Below are 13,066 nucleotides of genomic sequence, written 5' to 3'. Positions count from 1 at the left end.
AGTTTAGTGTCATTTTTCTGGTTGTTTTTGCTGGCTAGCTAGCTAGCTTCGAGTTTGTTCAGTGCAAGGGATGCGAGTGCCTAACTATATAGACACGCCTAAATGTGCAGAGCTTACCGGCAATAACCACACAACATGTTTAGGTAATGCCTATGCTGACCCTGTCCATTAACAGTAACTGGAGTCAGAAACATTTGAATGGATTTGAATGGCTGGAAAGGAAGGCATGAATAATACTACCCTGGCGCCTTTCCTGAGGTTTTGATGCAGTTTTAGAAAATGTAGAGATTTTGATCATAGAAACCACCAGAATCATTGAGAAAAAACATTAGATAACAAAAAAGAATGACAATTTTGTATATAATTATTTTTTATTTGGCTTTAAATAACAACATTTTTTATTAGATTATGACTGGGTAAGCACTGCCTACCCTGCCAACCCTGACTGCACGTCACTGCTTGCAGCTAGACGTAAACAAACAGAAATGCATTTCATGAGTCATTGCAAGTTTTCCAAGAGTGAAATCTGAAGCAATGGAAATGTGGGGCTTGGTTGAATTGCTTGGCTATGCCCCTTTTCACCCCACCTCCTGCCGCAGTCCAGGTGCACCCTTCTCGGGATAGTTAAAGCCAGGCAGATCTCCAAAGGGGACTAGCCTGGTACATGAGGGCCTTGCACCACTACCCCTGACATTAGACTGACTCGGCTCCATTTGTAATAGACATAATTGATGTAGAAATTCTGTCTTAATAGTGACTGTTTTTATTTGAGTTTTAGCCTATTTTAAGGATGTATTGGTGAGATACTGTTTAGCTGATCTGGTGTAATTGTAACGTACAATATACAGTGTGATAACGATTGTGTTTTTAGACATAAAACAACATTGGTTTATTTGTTGAAATATCTACCACGTAATCAGATTAAACATGGAACTTTTGAATTATGTGTATCAACTGACAGTTATGTTTTTACACACAATGTAAATAAAGAACATTGCATAACATGCACATTCTGAAAGCCACAATGAGATTCCTTGAAATCTGAATTACTTCAGATTTACAGCAAACCTCTTTTGTACGAAGAAAATCTAAACTCTCAAAACTCTCACCACCTAAATCAAATGCATATTTTTCATACCCTAACCAGAATTCTGGAATCAAAATTATGTGTTGCAATTTTTGGGTAACCAGACAGTATTTCAAAAATCTATATTAGTCAACCACCTTTCATATTTGCACGCTTTTTAAAGAGAGCACCTGTGACACATAAATCTGTAACAAACTCCCATCCCAGTATGTTACATTTCTAATAAGCGTCACCGAGCAGGGAGGGGGGTAAGTAAAAAAGAATGGCTACTGTATGGGTCTGTAATCAGAGCCAGCTGTGGCCGGCCATGTGGGCTCTACTCTGCTCTACTCTGCTCTGCTTCGGGAGTGGAGCATGTTACTGGAAGATTTGCGCCAGGGAAAAGCTGGCAGGCAGATCATAAATCCAGCTCATTGGGTTAGGTTGCATTTGGAGGAGGCCTGAAACAAGCAAAGTGCCTTTTGATTAGTGAAAAATCCCTCCCCAGCGCACAGGACTCATTGGATGGGACTCGTTGGGTTTTGTTTCTTTGACGCTGCACACCAGCCGTCTCCGTCTAGCAGAGCTGAAGGCTTATCTCCTGTCTAGCCTGTCCTGCCACCAATCACACACTTCCCAGGATGCTTAGAGGCTCAACACCAGTGACCCTTCTCTTGTACTGTATGACCCTTCTCTTGTACTGTAAAAAAAAAAAGAAAAGGGCTACAGGCCAGAAGGTTGAGGGTTCGCTGACCACCACGGATGAGCTCACTCTCCCTACCTGTTTCATTAGGCCTACACTGCAGACAATGACCAGCTAGGAGGAAATCTGATTTTCAACATTGTGATGCCATATTTATAATTATGTAACAAACGCTTGGCTCTGGAATGTCATCATATTTTTACAATTTTTACAGTTTTGATTAATTGATTGATTCTATTTGTCCGAAAAAAAATACATACATACATACATACATACATACATATATATATATATATATATATATATATATATATATATATATATATATATATATATATATATATATATATATATATATATATATATATATATTTATATATATATATATATATATACAGTACCAGTCAAAAGTTTGGACACACCTACTCATTCAAGGGTTTTTCTTTATTTTTACTATTTTTTACATTGTAGAATAATAGTGAAGACATCAAAACTATGAAATAACACATATGGAATCACGTAGTAACCAAAAAAGTGTTCAACAAATCAAAATATATTTTATATTCAAATAGCCGCCCTTTGCCTTGATGACAGCTTTGCACACTCTTGGCATTCTCTCAACCAGCTTTACCTGGAATGCTTTTCAAACAGTCTTGAAGGAGTTCGCACATATGCTAAGCACTTGTTGGCTGCTTTTCCTTCACTCTGCCGTCAGACATCCCAAACATACTTAATTGGGTTGAGGTCGGGGGATTGTGGAGGCCAGGTCAACTGATGCAGCACTCCATCACTCTCCTTCTTTGTAAAATAGCCCTTACACAGCCTGGAGGTGTGTTGGGTCATTGTCCTGTTGAAAAACAATTAGATAGTCCCACTAAGCACAAACCTGATGGGATGTCGTATCGCTGCAGAATGCTGTGGTAGCCATGCTGGTTAAGTGTGCCTTGAATTCTAAATAAATCACAGATAGTGTCACCAGCAAAGCACCCTCACACCATAACACCTCCTCCTCCATGCTTTATGGTGGGAACTACACATGCGGAGATCATCCGTTCACCCACACCGCGTCTCACAACGTCAAGGCGGTTGGAACCAAAAATCTCCAATTTGGACTCCAGACCATTTCCACCGGTCTAATGTCCATTGCTCGTGTTTCTTGGCCCAAGCAGGTCTCTTCTTCTTATTGGTGTCCTTTAGTTGTGGTTTCTTTGCAGCAATTCGACCATGAAGGCATGATTCACACAGTCCCCTCTGAACAGTTGATGTTGATTTATTTGGGTTTCAATTTCTGAGAGTGGTAACTCTAATGAACTCATCCTCTCCAGCAGAGGTAACTCTGGGTCTTGCAGGCCACATGAAAGCCAGTTTCATCATAGCAATTGATGGTTTTTGCGACTGCACTTGAATAAACTTTCAAAGTTCTTGACATTTTCTGTATTGACTGACCTTCATATCTTAAAGTAATGATGGACTGTCGTTTCTCTTTGATTATTTGAGCTGTTCTTGCCATAATATGGACTTGGTCTTTTACAAAATAGGGCTATCTTCTAAATACCCCCCCCCCCCACCCCCCCCACCCCCTACCTTGTCACAACACAACTGATTGGCTCAAACACATTAAGAAGGAAAGAAATTCCACAAATTAACTTTTAACAAGGCACACTTGTTAATTGAAATCAATTCCAGGTGACTACCTCATAAAGCTGGTTGAGAGAATGCCAAGAGTGTGCAAAGCTTTCATCAAGGCAAAGGGTGGCTATTTGAAGAATCTCAAATATAAAATATATTTTGATTTGTTTAACACTTTTTTGGTTACTACATGATTCCATATGTGTTATTTCATAGTTTTGATGCCTTCACTATTATTCTACAATTTAAAAAATTGTAAAGATTAAAAAAAAACCTTGAATGAGTAGGTGTGTCCAAACTTTTGACTGGTAGTGTATATACTGTATATCAGTGGTGGTCAGTGCCGTTTATTTCATGAGCATGGCCTTATTTGCATTACAGCATGTTGGGTGGCTGTCATTCATATTCCATTCATCCAGTTTAATGTAACATCGATAGGTTTAGGCTAGTACATGATACTCCAATTTTCCCTATACCCATCATGAGGTTGCTACAACCTAGCCTATGAATTAAAGTTTACAATGTAGGTGCACACAGGTGGAGAGAAAAATGTGAGATGACAGACAGTGACACATGGACAGACAGTGACACATTCAATATTGCCTTGCACACTCTTGCCTGCATCTAGCTTATCTAGGGTGTAATCATTAGTCCAACAGTTGCAAACGAGAGTTTCTATTGGACAAATTCTGGTATTTTCATCCCTGTTTCGTTTACTTCCGTTTAAGAAACGTTTTTCAACAGAATCGGCGGAATTAATACAGCCTCTATGCACTCTCATCCTCTCACCTTTTCCCTTCGTTTGTGGACTTCAATGAACAACACATCAGCTGAATGTGACCAGGCGAAAAAACCTCTCCAAGCAAACCATGTCATAACCGCTACACACAGCTTACATCGTTGTCCCCATATTAGCTAAAGTAATGTCCTAGTCAGCATCGCTAATAGAACTAATGCGTTGGTAAACCCGCTACAATCAGTAACGTTACAGTGTATAGTCAATAAGCAGTTAGACCGGTAGGCCCCGGTGGCAATAATTTAATAAAACCAAAAGCTTACCTTGACTTGGAAGAGTTCCAGTGTTGTGTTGGATTGAAAAAAAAAAATAATCACCTTTATTTAACCAGGTAAGCCAGTTGAGAACAAGTTCTCATTTTCAACTGCGACTTGGCCAAGATAAAGCAAAGCAGTGCGATAAAAACAACAACACAGAGTTACATATGGGGTAAACAAAACATAAAGTCAAAAATACAAACAGAAAATATATATATATACAGTGTGTGCGAATGTAGTAAGTTATGGAGGTAAGGCAATAAATAGGCCATAGTGCAAAATAGTTACAATTTCGTATTAACACTGGAATGATAGATGTGAAAAGATGATGTGCAAATAGAGATACTGGGGTGCAAATTAGCAAAATAAATAACAATATGGGGATGAGGTAGTTGGGTGGGCTAATTTCAGAATGGCTGTGTACAGGTGCAGTGATCGGTAAGCTGCTCTGACAACTGACGCTTAAAGTTAGTGAGGGAGATAAGAGTCTTCAGCTTCAGAGATGTTTGCAGTTCGTTCCAGTCATTGGCAGCAGAGAAATGGAAGGAATGGCGGCCAAAGGAGGTGTTGGCTTTGGGGATGACCAGTGAGATATACCTGCTGGAGCGCAGACTACGGGTGGGTGTTGCTATGGTGACCAGTGAGCTAAGGTAAGACGGGGATTTGCCTAGCAGTGATTTATAGATGACTTGGAGCCAGTGGGTTTGGCGACGAATATGTAGTGAGGGCCAGCCAACAAGAGCGTACAGGTCACAATGGTGGGTATATATGGGGCTTTGGTGACAAAACGGATGGCACTGTGATAGACTACATCCAATTTGCTGAGTAGAATGTTGGAAGCTATTTTGTAAATGACATCGCCGAAGTCAAGGATCGGTAGGATAGTCAGTTTTACGAGGGCATGTTTGGCAGCATGAGTGAAGGAGGCTTTGTTTGCGAAATAGGAAGCCGATTCTAGATCTAACTTTTGATTAGAGATGATTAATGTGAGTCTGGAAGGAGAGTTTACAGTCTATCCAGACACCTAGGTATTTGTAGTTGTCCACATACTCTAGGTCAGACCCGCCGAGAGTAGTGATTCTTGTCGGGTGGGTGGGTGCAAGCAGCGTTCGGTTGAAGAGCATGCATTTAGTTTTACTAGTGTTTAAGAGCAGTTGGAGGCTACGGAAGGAGTGTTGTATGGCGTTGAAGCTCATTTGGAGGTTTGTTAACACAGTGTCCAATGAAGGGCCAGATGTATACAAAATGGTGTCGTCCGCATAGAGGTGGATCCGAGCTTCACCAGCAGCAAGAGCAACATCATTGATATACACAGAGAATAGAGTCGGCCCGAGAATTTAACCCTGTGGCACCCCCATAGAGACGGCCAGAGGTCCAGACAACAGGCCCTCCGATTTGACACATTGAACTCTATCTGAGAAGTAGTTGGTGAACCAGGCGAGGCAGTCATTAGAGAAACCAAGGCTATTTAGTCTGCCAATAAGAATGCGGTGGTTGACAGAGTCGAAAGCCTTGGCCAGGTCGATGAAGACGGCTGCGCAGTACTGTCTTTTATCGATCGCGGTTATAATATCGTTTAGGACCTTGAGCGTGGCTGAGGTGCACCCATGACCAGCTCGGAAACCGGATTGCATAGCGGAGAAGGTACGGTGGGATTCGAAATGGTCGGTGATCTGTTTGTTCACTTGGCTTTCAAATACTTTTGAAAGGCAGGGCAGGATGGATATAGGTCTGTAACAGTTTGGATCTAGAGTGTCACCCCCTTTGAAGAGGGGGGTGACCGCGGCAGCTTTCCAATCTCTAGGGATCTCTGACGTTACGAAAGAGAGGTTGAACAGGCTAGAATTAGGGGTTGCGACAATTTCGGCAGCTAATTTTAGAAAGAAAGGGTCCAGATTGTCTAGCCCAGCTGATTTGTAGGGGTCCAGATTATTCAGCTCTTTCGGAACATCAGCTGTCTGAATTTGTGTGAAGGAGAAGCGGGGGAGTTAGTGACGTGAATATAAATGTAAATGTTTTAAGGTCACCATTGGCCTCATGTGGAAATCCCTGAGCGGTTTCCTTCCTCTCCAGCAACTGAGTTAGGAAGGATGCCTGTATCTTTGTAGTGACTGGGTGTATTGATAAACCACCCAAAGTGTAATTCGTAACTTCACTATGCTCAAAGGGATATTCAGTGTCTGCTTTTTTTTTACACATCTACCAATAGGTGCCCTTCTTTGCGAGGCATTGGAAAGCCTCCCTGGTCTTTGTGGTTGAATCAGTGTTTGAAATTCACTGCTCGACTGAGGGACCTTACAGATAATTGTATGATGCGTGGGGTACAGAGATGAGGTAGTCATAAAAAAATTATGTTAAACACTATTATTGCACACAGAGTGAGTCCATGCAATTTATTATGTGACTTGTTAAGCACATTTTTACTCCTGAACTTATTTAGGCTTGCCATAACAAAGGGAATACTTATTGACTCAAGACATTTCAGCTTTTTATTTGTAATTTATTTGTAAGATACATTTTAAAACATAATTCCACTTCGACCTTATGGAGTATTGTAGGCCAGTGATGCAAAATCTCAATTGAATCCATTTTAAATTCAGGCTGTAACACAAGAAATACCGTAAGCATCTCCTCCTACAATTTAGCGCCGATTTGCATAATTCTGCTACACTTACTGTCCTCCTTCTCCAGTGGTTAGCATGCTAGCTACAAGTGTCATTTGATTAGGGTTTGCATCCCAGCCCGGTCAGCCATACAGGGATGGAATTCGTACATTACATGGTTACTTTGCAGCCCATGTAAAAGTGACCCTTCACTGTGGTCACTCTCCAGGGAATTTGTCTCTTGCATCCACTACCATGCTCTACCCTTTTGGTTACAGTAGATGTGAGATTATTTTTGGCATGCATGCCCAATGCAGACATATGATGGGATTAGTATTGGCCTTGTGGGTATGTCCAATGAATGCACTTGTGCATGTGGCTTGTAATTTCTATACTGAAACAGGATTAGCATATCCTCACACATTCATTTACATTTTGTTGAGAAGTTTTCTCCATTTGAAATGATACTATTAGAAATAGGAAAAGCACTCAAACATCTGAGTTAATTTATGTGTGGGAATCATTTGCTAATAACTTGAAAGAAAAGAAAAGGCTGATACTGGAAAGATCAGTGTGTGGGTTTTCCTTTATCATCAGACAATTAATGAGGCTAACCATGTTGAAGGATACCAGATTTGACTTCTACAGCTACTGTACATGCCATCATGAAATGGATTAGTGCAAGCCTTACCCTTGTAATCAAGGTAGGCATTAAAGATGACATGCACAGGAGAGAGACATTATTAGCAAATATCACTATGAGGATGTGCAGAAAGGAATATTTTAAGGTTCATTTGATTTAATTTCAAAATACATGTTGCTTGAAATATAGTTGAAATTTGTTTGCTTCATGTTATCTATCATCCAGATGTAATTAATACTGTGTGTAGTTCAACATTGTCACCTCAACATGTCAGCGCTAGCGTTTGTATTATAGTCCACCTTTACTACATGTAAACAAACCACTAGCTAGGTCTCATAACGTGAGGTAGATAATACATGCCTAGCACAAGCTAGCAGTTGGTTCATTAAAACTACAGTATGTTTCTTAATTGAAAGTAAGTACAGTGCATTCGGAAAGTATTCAGACCCCTTCCCCTTTTCCATATTTTGTGACATTACATCCTTATTCTAAAATTGATTCAATATATATTTTTCTCATCAATCTACACATAATACCCCATAATAAAAAAGCGAAAACAGGTTTTTAGACTTTTTTTTGCAAATGTATTAAAAATATAAAACTGAAATACCTTATTTACATGAGTATTCACACCTTTTGCTATGAGACTCGACATTTTGCTCACGTGCATCCTGTTTCCATTGATCATCCTTGAGATGTTTCTACAACTTGATTAGAGTCCACCTGTGGTAAATGCAATTGATTGGACATTATTTGGAAAGGCACACACATGTCTATATAAGGTCCCACAGTTGACAGTGCATGTCAGAGCAAAAACCAAGCCATGAGGTCGAAGGAATTGTCTGTAGAGCTCCTAGACAGGATTGTGTTGAGGCACAGATCTGGGCAAGGGTACCAAAACATTTCTGCAGCATTGAAGGTCCCCAAGAACACAGTAGCCTCCATCATTCTTAAATGGAAGAAGTTTGGAACCACCAAGACTCTTCCTAGAGCTGTCCGCCCGGCCAAACTGAGCAATCAGGGGAGAAAGGCCTTTGTCAGGGAGGTGACCAAGAACCCGATGGTCACTGACAGAGCACCAGAGTTCCTCTGTGGAGATGGGAGAACCTTCCAGAAGGACAACCATATCTGCAGCACTCCGCCAATCAGGCCTTTATGGCAGAGTAGCCAGACAGAAGCCACTCCTCAGTAAAAGGCACATGACAGCTCGCTTGGAGTTTGCCAAAAGGCACCTAAAGGACTCTCATACCATGAGAAACAAGATTCTTACAACCTTGTTTTGGCTGGTCTGTAGCTTATTCTTTAGAAGTTTGGGGCTGCTGGTGAACCATGATGTGCAGGCATAATCAAAGTGACACTGGACTAGCACACTTGCCAGAGTCTCTATAGCTAGGTTCGCATTCTATTAGCAATAGATTTTCATGCAAATATTCTAAAATCTGCATAAAAATAATATGCGCATTTTCCCATCAGAGTTGTGTTTCCATCAAATTGACTTATTGCGGATAAAAGTATTTAGTGGTTAAATGCAAAAAGAAAAATCAAAGTTAAATGGGTTTCCATTGCATTTTCAACTCTAGGACTACTGATGGTTTTGTTACAAAAAATGTAGTGTAGGTATAGCGAATGTGCCCACTCTGGTATTGGCACCTGTGCTCTAGCCAACAGCTTTTAGATACAGTGTGGGTATAGGTGGGCCATGCACAGACCTTTCAGGTGCTCAAAATGAAAAAAGGGCAACCCCACCTCTTGAAAAAATAGAGCATAGGTGCTTTTATTTCTGCAACAACACACTCACTCATCATCACAAATTGTAAACAAGCTACAGTGCCTCCTAAAGACATGATTAACATCGGGAAAAGAGGGTGGGCTGAGTGTAATCTGCTAGTTAGCTAGCTCGATTTATTTTACTGATTGTGATTAACCTCTCTATGTCTTTCTGTCTCTCTCTGCTGCACATACCAGCCAACCAGAATTAATGTATGTGATAATAGCTAAATCAAGTGTTATCAAGTGTTATTCAAATGTTATGCTGCTGTAGAAGTAATGTTTATATTTATTTAAACTAGGTAGCTAGCTACACACACTCTACCGGTGACCGCATCTCTCAAGCTATGCGGAGTAATCTAGTACAGGCAGGGCAGACTGGGAAATGCCCACAAGCTCCTTACAGGGCAGATCAACAGGCGCAACCAACGGACGGGGTTGGCAGACGGTTGTGGGTTAGCAGACCACCGTGGACAAGAGTAAAGGTGGAAAGATCTCCTTTATAGTAGAAGCATTGCATGAAGCTATTATCATATTTGCAGGTCCGAGACAATTTGCCTTTTATGAAAATTTCATGTATTTCTATGTGATTTTACATATTAGCAGAATCTTTGTAAATGAATGAAAAAAAATTGTCACATGCGCCGAATACAACAGGTGTAGGTATACCTTACCGTGAAATGCTTACTTACAAGCCCTTAACCAACAACGCAGTTCAAGAAATAGAGTTAAGAAAATATTTACTGAATAAACTAAAGTCCAAAATAAAATAAAAAGTAAGACAATAAAATAACAATAAAGAGGCTATATACAGGGGATACAGGTAATGTGCGGGGGTACAGTTTAGTCAAGGTCATTTGTACATGTAGGTAGGGGTAAATTGACTATGCATAGATAATAAACAGCGAGTAGCAGCAGTGTAAAAACAAAGGGGTTGTGTCAATGTAAATAGTCCGGGTGGCCATTTGATTAATTGTTCAGCAGTCTTATGGCTTGGGGGTAGAATCTGTTAGGATGCTCTCGATGGTGCAGCTGTAGAACCTTTTGAGGATCTGGGGACCCATGCCAAATCTTTTCAGTCTCCTGAAGGGGAAAAGGTGTTGTCGTGCCCTCTTCACGACTGTTTTGGTGTGTTTGGACCATGATAGTTTGTTGGTGATGTGGACACCAAGGAACTTGAAACTCTCGACATGCTCCACTACAGCCCCATCAATGTTAATGGGGGCCTGTTCGGCCCTCCTTTTCCTGTAGTCCATGATCAGCTCCTTTGTCTTGATCACTTTGAGGGAGATGTTGTTTTCCTGGCACCACACTGCCAGGTCTCTGACCTCCTCCCTATAGGCTGTCTCATCGTTGCCGGTGATCAAGCCTACCACTGTTGTGTCGTCAGCAAACTTAATGATGGTGTTGGAGTCGTGCTTGGCCACACATTTGTGAGTGAACAGGGAGTACAGGAGGGGCCTAAGCACGCACCCCTGAGGGGCCCCAGTGTTGAGGATCAGTGTGGCAGATGTGTTGTTGCCTACCCTAACCACCTGGGGGCGGCCCATCAGGAAGTCCAGGATCCAGTTGCAGAGGGAGGTGTTTAGTCCCAGGGTCCTTAGCTTAGTGATGAGCGTTGTGGGCACTATGGTGTTGAACGCTGAGCTGTTGTCAATGAACAGCATTCTCACATAGGTGTTCCTCTTGTCCAGGTGGGAAAGGGCAGTGTGGAGTGCGATTGAGATTGCGTAATCTGTGGATCTGTTGGGGCAGTAATGGAATTGGAGTGGGTCTAGGTTTTCTTGGGATGATGGTGTTGATGTGAGTCATGACCAGCCTTTCAAAGCACTTCATACCTACCGACGTGAGTGCTACGGGGCGGTAGTCATTTAGGCAGGTTACCTTCGCTTTCTTGGGCACAGGGACTATGGTGGTCTGCTTGAAACATGTAGGTATTACAGACTTGGTCAGGGAGAGGTTGAAAATATTAGTGAAGACACTTGCCAGTTGGTCCGCTCATGCTCTGAGTACACATCCTTGTAATCCATCTCGCCCCACAGCCTTGTAAATGTTGACCTGTTTAAAGGTCTTGCTCACATTGGCTACGGAGAACATGATCACACAGTTGTCCGGAACAGCTGGTGCTCTCATGCATGCTTCAGTGTTGCTTACCTCGAAGCCAGCATTAAAGGCATTTAGCTCGTCTGGTAGGCTCACATCACTGGGCAGCTCGCGGCTGGGTTTCCCTTTGTAGTCCGTAATAGTTTGCAAGCCCTGCCACATCCGACGAGTGTCAGAGCCAGTGTAGTAGGATTCAATCTTAGTCCTGCATTGACACTTTGCCTGTTTGATGGTTCGTCTGAGGGCATAGCGGGGTTTCTTATAAGCGTCCAGATTAGTGTCCAGCTCCTTGAAAGCGGCAGCTCTAGCCTTTATCTCGGTGCGGATGTTGCCTGTAATCCATGGCTTCTGGTTGGGATATGTACGCACGGTCACTGTGAGGACGATGTCGTCGATGCACTTATTGATGAAGCTGGTGACTGAGGTGGCATACTCTTCAATGCCAATGGATGAATCCCGGAACCTATTCCAGTGTGTGCTAGCAAAACAGTCCTGTAGCATAGCATCCGCGTCATCTGACCACTTCCATATCGAGCGAGTCGCTGTTACTTCCTGCTTTAGTTTTTGCTTGTAAGCAGGAATCAGGAGGATAGAATTACGGTCAGATTTGCCAAATGGAGGGAGAGTGAGAGCTTTGTATGAGTCTCTGTGTTTGGAGCAAAGGTTGTCTAGAGTTTTTAATGTCCTGTTGGTAGGATAATCTCGAACGTAGATCATCCAGGTTATTTTCCAATGATTGCACATTGACCAATAGAACGGATGGTAGAGGCGGGTTACCCACTCTCCGACAAATTCTCACAAGGCACCCCGATCTCCGCCCCATGTATTTTGGCCTGGCCTCGGGGAAGCATGATATCCTTCGCATCGGACTCATTAAAGAAAAAATATTTCTCAAGTTCGAGGTGAGTAATCGCTGTTCTGATATTCAGAAGCTCTTTTCGGTCATAAGAGACGGTAGCAGCAACATTATGTACAAAATAAGTTACAAACAATGCGAAAAAACAAACAAAAGAGCATAGTTGGTTAGGAGCACCGGCGTCATTATATAACCACCAAATTACCCAAATGACAGGCTAAGAATAGACAGAGAGATAGACCTATGTCTTCATCTTATCATATTTCTCCAATGCCAAATCAGTGTGTCTCGTTTGTGTCCCTGTTTGCAAATAATTAAATCTGAGACGTCATTAGGAATCTGAGCATGGTACTTTCAAAAGTTAGGCCTACCTTTCCACCCCAGACAGAGTAGGCCTACCGACTCAGAAAAAAAACATATTGTTTTTAATCAAACCAATTATAGTAGTAGCAAGCTATCAAAGTTGACCTCTGGTCCTCCTTCTCATCTTCACGCTCTCCTTCTCAAACTGAACAGAACATAGGCTATAGGCTAGTCTGCGCAAGATAGTGCATTTTTTGGACTAGGCCTAATCAAAAATTATTTATGGAAGAAACCTTTGACTCTCCTCCTGAACTGCCACCGTAGGCCTACACATCACAGC

Source organism: Coregonus lavaretus, assembly GCF_964263955.1.
Source record: "Coregonus lavaretus genome assembly, chromosome: 19".
NCBI classification, from domain to species: domain Eukaryota; kingdom Metazoa; phylum Chordata; class Actinopteri; order Salmoniformes; family Salmonidae; genus Coregonus; species Coregonus lavaretus.
This window is presented reverse-complemented; position numbering follows the sequence as displayed.